We start from the raw sequence: 8,168 nt of genomic DNA on the forward strand, positions 1-8,168 counted from the left end.
GGCACGGCGCGGCTAGGCGGCGGCGGGCGGCTCTGCGGGCGGGGCGAGGCAGGCGACGGGGTTGGTGGTGGTGGGGGCTCCGGGGGTGGCGTATTTAAAGGAGGGGGGCTTGCTTGGGGGAGGGGGCAAGGCGGCGCGGGAGGAGTCCCGGCCGGACTCGGGGTCGGGCGGCGGCGCTGGCGCGGTCTCCTCGAGGGAGACGGCGGCGCGGGGCTAGCGGGCCGGCTCGGCTGGGCTTCGGCCCAGTCGGGCGCTGAGATTTTTTTTAAAAATAATTTCACCGAGACTAAAATAAATCCTAGAAAATAAGATAAAAATCTAAAAATGCCAAAACAAATTTTCACCGTCTAAATAAAATATTTAGAACGAGATGAACATTTTCTTGGCCCTAAAATGCAATTTTGAAAAATATGCAATTTTTCTAATGCAAATAAAATAGCAATAAAATCCGAATAAAATAAATATTTGATTTCAATATTTTTCCTCCAATATTTCAATTATTTTGGAGAAGTCATATTATCTCCTCTCATATATTTTAATATGAAATATTTTTGGAGAGAAAAATAATTAAAACAAAAATCTTCGTTTCAATATTTGATAAAATTCAAATATGAAAGCAATGAAATCCCCAACTCTCTCCGAGGGTCCTTGAGTTCCTTAGGATTTCGAGGATCGCGAAACGAAATGCAGTAAAATATGATATGCATGGATGATCTATGTATAACATTCCAAATTGAAAATTTGGGATGTTACAAACCTACCCCCTTAAGATGAATCTCGCCCTCGAGATTCGGGTTGGCTAGAAAATAGGTGTGGGTGGTCTTTGCGAAGATCATCCTCTCGTTCCCAGGTGGCTTCATCCTCAGTATGGTGGCTCCACTGAACTTTGCAAAACTTGATAACCTTGCTGCGGGTGATTCGGCTGGCAAATTCAAGAATCCTGACTGGCTTCTCCTCATAGGTCAGATGACTGTCCAACTGAATCGCCTCCAAGGGTACTGTATCTTTTAACGGTATATCGGCCATCTCAGCATGACACTTCTTTAGCTGTGAAACATGAAATACATCATGAACTCCTGACAGTCCTTCAGGTAACTCCAACTTGTAGGCAACTTCTCCCATACGTTCCAAAACACGATACGGTCCTACAAATCTCGGGGCTAACTTTCCCTTAACTCCAAAACGTTTCACTCCTCGCAAAGGTGATACTCGCAGATATGCTCTATCTCCAATTTCATAGGTTACCTCCTTGCATTTCGAATATGCATAACTCTTCTGCCTGGACTGAGCTACCTTCAGTCTATCTCGGATCAACTTAACTTTCTCTTCAGACTCCTTGATCAAGTCTGGTCCAAACAACTGTCGGTCTCCAACTTCATCCCACATCAACGATGTTCTGCACCTTTGTCCATACAGGGCTTCGAACGGTGCCATCTTCAAACTGGCTTGGTAGCTATTGTTGTATGAGAACTCTGTGTAGGGCAAATTGTCATCCCAGCTAGATCCATAATCTAGCGCACATGCCCTCAACATGTCCTCCAGAATCTGGTTGACTCTCTCGGTCTGTCCATCCGTCCGCGGGTGAAATGCTGTACTGAACTCCAATCTCGTTCCCAAAGTCTGGTGCAGTTGATGCCAAAACTTTGAGGTAAACTATGTTCCTCTATCTGATACGATGGTCCTCGGAACTCCATGCAGACATACGATCCTGGTCATGTATATCTTGACCAACTTCGCACTTGTATAGGTGGTTTTCACTGAGATAAAGTGAGCCACTTTGGTCAAGCGATCAACTACTACCCATATAGAATCATATCCTGATTTGGTCCTGGGCAATCCGGTGATAAAATCCATGCCAAGTTTATCCCACTTCCATTCAGGTATCGGCATAGGCTGTAACAATCCTGCTGGCTTTTGATGTTCTGCCTTCACTCTCTGACATACATCACATACAGCTACATACTCGGCAATATCCTTCTTCATACCAGTCCACCAGAAATGTTCCTTCAAATCCAAATACATCTTGGTGTTTCCGGGGTGTATCGAGTATGGTGAGTCATGAGCCTCCTGAAGTATTAACTTCCTGATCTCTGTGTTATTGGGCACATAAACACGATCCTCAAACCATAAGGTGTCGTGCTCATCCTCACGAAAACCTTTGGCCTTTCCCTTGCTCATTCTCTCTTTTATCTCGGCAATCTCTTTGTCATCCTTCTGAGCTTCTCGAATCTTTCCTAACAATGTAGACTGAACTTCCATTGTTGCAACAAAACCTCTAGGAACAATCTCCAATTGAAGTTCCCCGAGATCCTCTGCTAACTCCTTTGGCAATCCCGTGCTCACTAGGGTGTTAGCATAACTCTTCCGACTCAAGGCGTCTGCTACGACATTGGCCTTGCTTGGATGATAGTGCAGCTTCATGTCATAATCCTTTATAAGCTCCAACCATCTCCTCTGCCTAAGGTTCAGCTCCTTCTGTGTGAAAATGTACTTCAAACTCTTATGATCCGTGTACACATCACAACGGTTTCCAGTAAGGTAATGTCTCCAAGTCTTGAGCGCATGCACTACTACTGCTAACTCCAAATCATGTGTGGCATAGTTGTCGTGGGGCATACGAAACAACTCTTCCGTCCTGCATAAGCACACTTCCAAGTCCTAGGCAAGAGGCGTCGCAATACACTTGGAAATCCTTGCGTATATCTGGCAGAATCAGCACTGGGGCTATAGTCAAACGTAACTCCTGGAAACTTGCCTCACATTCTTCTGTCCATTTAAATTTAGCATCCTTCTTCAATAACTCCGTCATTGGCTTTGCAATCTTGGAAAAATTCTCAATGAATCTTCGGTAGTATCCCGCGAGTCCAGGGAATCTGCGGATCTCGCTAACTGAAGTGGGTGCCAACCATTCAGTGACTGACTGAACCTTGGTGGGGTCTACCGCTATACCTTCTCCTGATATAACATGTCCAAGGAATCCGACTTCCTTCAACCAAAACTCGCATTTGCTGAACTTGGCATACAACTGGTGTTCCCCGAGTTTCTCGAGAACTAAACGCATATGCTCCTTGTGCTCCTCCTCATTCTTCGAGTATACCATTATATCATCAATGAACACCACAACAAACTTGTCCAAATATTCCATGAACACTTTGTTCATCATGCTCATGAAGTAGGCAGGGGCGTTAGTCAGTCCAAATGACATGACCGTATATTCATACAACCAGTACCGTGTGGTGAATGCTGTCTTTTGGTATATCCTTCTCTCGAATCTTCAGCTGATGATATCCTGATCACAGATCGATCTTTGAAAACACCTTAGCTCCTTGCAGTTGGTGAAACAAATCATTGATCATCAGCAGTGGGTATTTGTTCTTGATCGTCACCTCATTTAACGCACGATAATCAACAACCATTCTTAGAGACTTATCCTTCTTCTCAACCAAAAGCACTGGTGCTCCCCATGGTGATGAACTCCGTCGAATGTAACCTTTCTCCAATAACTCCTTGATCTGCTTCTTAATCTCCTCCAGATCATTTGCGGGCATTCGGTAGGGTCTCTTTGATATTGGCCCTGTACCTGGCAATAGCTCTATCAAAAACTCGATGTCTTGATCCGGTGGCATGCCTGGTAACTCCTCTGGAAAAACATCCGGGTAATCCATCACTACAGGCACTTCCTCCTAAACAACTCCCGTGAGGGTATTTACTTGGCTCCTCCTAGGCGCATGCCTAGATACATACTTAATCCTTTTTCCCTCCAGGGTGGTGAGATAAATTGACTTACTAGCATAGTCAATGATTCCTCCATACTTTGACATCCAGTCCATGCCTAATATGACATCCAATCCTTGTGACTCCAAGATTATTAGGTTGGACGGAAAAAACATGGCTACCAATGGTTAAGGGTATCTGGTCGCACCATCGACTAGCCATATACTCTGCTCCAGGTGAACTCACTAACAGAGGGGTCCTAAGGGTTTGGGTTGGTAGTTTAAACTTATCCACGAATCCCCTTGATATGTATGAATACGATGCACCAGTATCAAAAAGAACAAGGGCGGTAAAAGACTTAACCAAAAACTTACCTATAACCGCGTCTGGCTGCTCTTCAACCTCCTCCACGTTAACGTGGTTCACTTGTCCTTTGTTGAATGGATTGGGCTTCTTCCCAGCACTCCCATTGCCGTTTCCATTCTTCGCTTCAGGGCACTCCGTGGCATAGTGTCCAGTCTTCCCGCACTTAAAGCAAGTAATGTGACTTAGATCTCTCTTGACGGGTGTGGCTGGATTGGGGCGGTTCTGATTGTTGTTTGTTCCGTTCCCAGTCCCATTCTTAGAACCATTGTGGTTATGCGAACTTCCTCCGATGTGGTTATGACCTCCATGGTTATGAACAAGTCCTCCCGAGTTCGGGGTTAGGCGAGGCTTCTGCTGAGCTCCTGAGTTATACCTCCCTTGCCCATACTTCCTCTTACGGCTCTCAATTTGCTGCTGCTTCCCTTCAATCATAAGAGCCTTATCTACCAACTCCTGGTAGTTGTTGAATGTTGCCACCATCAACTGCATGCTCATCTCATCATTCAACCCTTCCATAAATTTCTCCTGCGTCGCGACATCTATGGCCACATCATCCGGGGCATAGCAAGATAACTTGCTAAACTCATCCACGTACTGAGACACAGTACGGTTCCCCTGGCGTAAGTTGCGAAACTCATGCTTCTTCATATTCATAGCTCTAGTTGAGACATGGCCTGTGCGGAAAGCTTGCTGAAACTGATCCCAAGTGACGTTGGCTATGGGGAAAGTGGCCGTATAATTCTCCCACCATGAGGCTGTTGGTCCATCCAATTGATGTGCGGCAAAGCGCACCATCTCAGCATCTATGCAACCTACGGTGGTCAACTCCCTTCCAATACGGCGTAGCCAATCATCAGCAACTATAGGCTCGGTGCTACTGGAAAACACCGGCGGCTGCAACCTCAGAAAGCGAGCTAAGTTGTCAACTGGAGGTGGGTTGTTGTTGTTGTTGTTGTTGTTGTTGCCTTGGTTCTGGACTAACAATTGCATCAAGGCATTCTGCTGCTGGATCAACTGGGTAAGCTCTGGCGGGAAGGCAAATCCGGTGTCACGTCTCGGAGGCATCTGGCGGGTTTAGAGGGGAGAGATTAGAATAGAAAAGGGGTCTAGTGAGAAAGCACTACCCATATGCACATGAGACAAACACAATCATTTCACTCAATCAATCAAGCAAGGGCATACAAACGGTCTAGAACTATCGTAAAAGTGCTCAACTACTACTATATACATGGGGGAATACTACTATCATTTGGTGGTCATCTAGAAATTTTGATCGGTGGAAGACTCCATGATGTCTGCTCCAGCTTCGTCTTCAAAGTCATCATCACTAGGGTCGGAGTCAGTGTCGTCGATGATGATGTAGTTCTCCGGGCAAGTTGAATCGTCGTCCTCTCCTCCTGGCGCGGGATCTCCCATGAATACTCCGATCTTCTTTATCAGGTCGCCATTCTTCTTCAATAGTGTTGCAATTTCCTCCTCATATCCATCGCGTGTAGACCTAAGTTCTTCTTCCAGCTCGATGATCCTTGTCTTCGCCTTCTTCAAATCTATCATGTCTGCGCACATTTGATTCTCCTAGCGTCGAATGTGCTGGTTTAACTCCTGGATGAAAGCTGCAATGGATCTGTCCTTCTTGGTGCTGATCATCTCCCATTGCTCATCTCGGCGCCCACATATCTGGTAGATAGTGTCCTTGAGATCCTTGTTGTAGACTTCTCCAATGCGTCCCATGGTAATGTGGGCTGCCATGCTCTTGCCTAGACTCCAGGTGGGTGCTTCGGAAGAAAATTCTATGGGCTTAGTGGTTGGCGAGAACGTCCTTCCTGGAACTTGAACTTGAATCATCCAGCGCTCCTCTTCTGGTAAAGTGGCGTTGTAAGTCCCAGTGAAGCTTGGTATTCCCATGTTCAAGTACCTAGTGACTTCCTTCAAGTGGCGTCCAAAGGGTGTGTCTTCAACCGGTTGTGCAAACTTGTTCTTCAATTCCGCCATCCTAAGGAGTAGAAAATGGAGAGGAGTCAGAAATGAGTAGAGAAGAGTGACCTATGGTTTATCTTAGTGGTCGTGTCCTACACTCAGCATGTGCTCTGATACCATCTTGTAGTGACCCGACCTCAAACGGTCAAGTCTCTGTGCTTCAGTGTCATCCCTAGATCGGTAATGCTGACACACACAGTACTTGAAGGATTTATAACAGAGTAGCAATCACACACTTATTACATCGAATGTCTCAAAAGAGAACTTATTACAATAAATATGGCTTAAGGCCATCTAATACGATAACATCGGAAGGCTTGGAAGATAAAGTGAGTCCATCAACTCCAACGGCATAGCTGAGCTGCACGGCAATGACCTAACAAACCTTACTCCTCGTCTGAAAAGTCTGCAACATAATACGTTGCAGCCCGAAAAACGGGTCAGCACATGGAATATGCTGGCAATATAACACAGTAGAGCAAGAACAGAATAATGCTACCACTACATGCATATTTGGCTGGTGGAAAGCTCTATGGTTATAGTTTTTGCGAAAAGCCAATTTTTCCCTACAACAAAGGAATAAGTTTTATTTAACTATCATGGTAGTTGAAACATCATTGAGAAGGTTCCTCCAACTCAATCCCAATTAAAGTAATTATCAACCCAACAATATTAATTAAGAGTGATGAGATACTTAGGATACTCCAAGTACCAGATACTCAAGATTGTCCATAACCGGGGACACGACTAACCATGATTAGATTGTACACTCTGCAGAGGTTTGCACACTTTTCCCCACAAGACTCGATCTCCTACGTTAGATTTCTCGCACTACATGGTGTTTGAGAAACGGATGACCGAGACACGGTCTTTCAGAAACATTAACTCTTTACTCCGGGCAGACCATACCAAACCTACATCCCTCTACCTGCTGATCCACCTCTTCAAGAGCTCATGCAACTTACTCAACTATGCTAGAGCCCATAATAGCTTGTGGCTGCACACGGAAGTTTCTAGCATGAAAATATCTCAGTTCCCTTTGAGCCTGGGTGGCGGACCTTAGGATGATCACACGGGTACTCCGGGATATCCTAGGACAACACTGGATTCTCCAGGTGCCCGACAAGAAATCCACCCAGATGTGTATTAAAGTTGCCACCTTAAGTTGAACCATTAATTAATCATCTCACATCTGTCATGGATTTCACTCACCCAATCCACGTCTACGAGCATAGCATAGCAATATAAGCAATACGTAGAAGTAACTCCCAAGGGTTTGAATATAACAGGGCAATAGGTTCTACCTCATCAACTACTTCCCAACCCACATGTTAATCACATCCTAATCATGCAATGTTCGAGGATTGAAACTAATGCATAAAAACTGGGTATGAAAGAAGTATGATCAATGTGTTACTTGCCTTGCTGACGATCCGCAAAACCTAGAGACTCGTAGTAGCACGCTTCGCACTCCCGAAATTCTATCGCAAACAAATAATAGCATACATAAGCAATCAAGCAAAGAAGCACGGGCAAAACTTAAATAAGAAGAATTGACCAGAAAGTTCAACTTAAGAACTCCGGTTTGCAAAAAGAATCAAATCAAACGGAGCAACGAAACTCAAACTGCGAAAGAAACAAGATCCGTTTACTAATCTGAACTAAAGTCAAATTTTACAGTATCAAAATCTTGTTCAAGTTGATTAAATAGAAATAGGGTTTCGAGACGAAGATCTAGGCGCTTGAATCGCCTGATTCCGATAAACTAGCGAAAAGATAAACTGAAACGAAAATCAGATCAGAAATCGCGATCGAAAATAATCGCGAAAAATCCGAGAAAAAGAAAACTGACGAACAGGCTAACGAACGAACGTTCGTTGTCTGTAACTAACGAGCGAAAACCATTCGTTAAAACGAACGTACGGACGAACGTCAGCTAAATAAACTAAACCGAGAAAACCGGTGAACCGATCTAAAAAACGAACTAGGGTTTTCTAAAAAAAACCAGATCGATTTTGAATTAAAACCGAACGGCGGCGGCGGCGGCGTATACCTCCGGCGAGGCTCCGGCGGGGCGGGGCTGCGGCGGCGGGCGGCGGCAGGTGGCAACG

The 8,168-nt window shown here is 45.1% G+C and overlaps 1 pseudogene; it reads right to left on the minus strand.

Annotated features, from left to right (window-relative positions):
- Positions 1–8,168, minus strand: part of LOC123142540 (uncharacterized) — a 97,881-nt pseudogene that overhangs the window by 6,636 nt on the left and 83,077 nt on the right.

This window comes from Triticum aestivum, chromosome 6D (genome assembly GCF_018294505.1).
Source record: "Triticum aestivum cultivar Chinese Spring chromosome 6D, IWGSC CS RefSeq v2.1, whole genome shotgun sequence".
In the NCBI taxonomy this organism is placed as follows: domain Eukaryota; kingdom Viridiplantae; phylum Streptophyta; class Magnoliopsida; order Poales; family Poaceae; genus Triticum; species Triticum aestivum.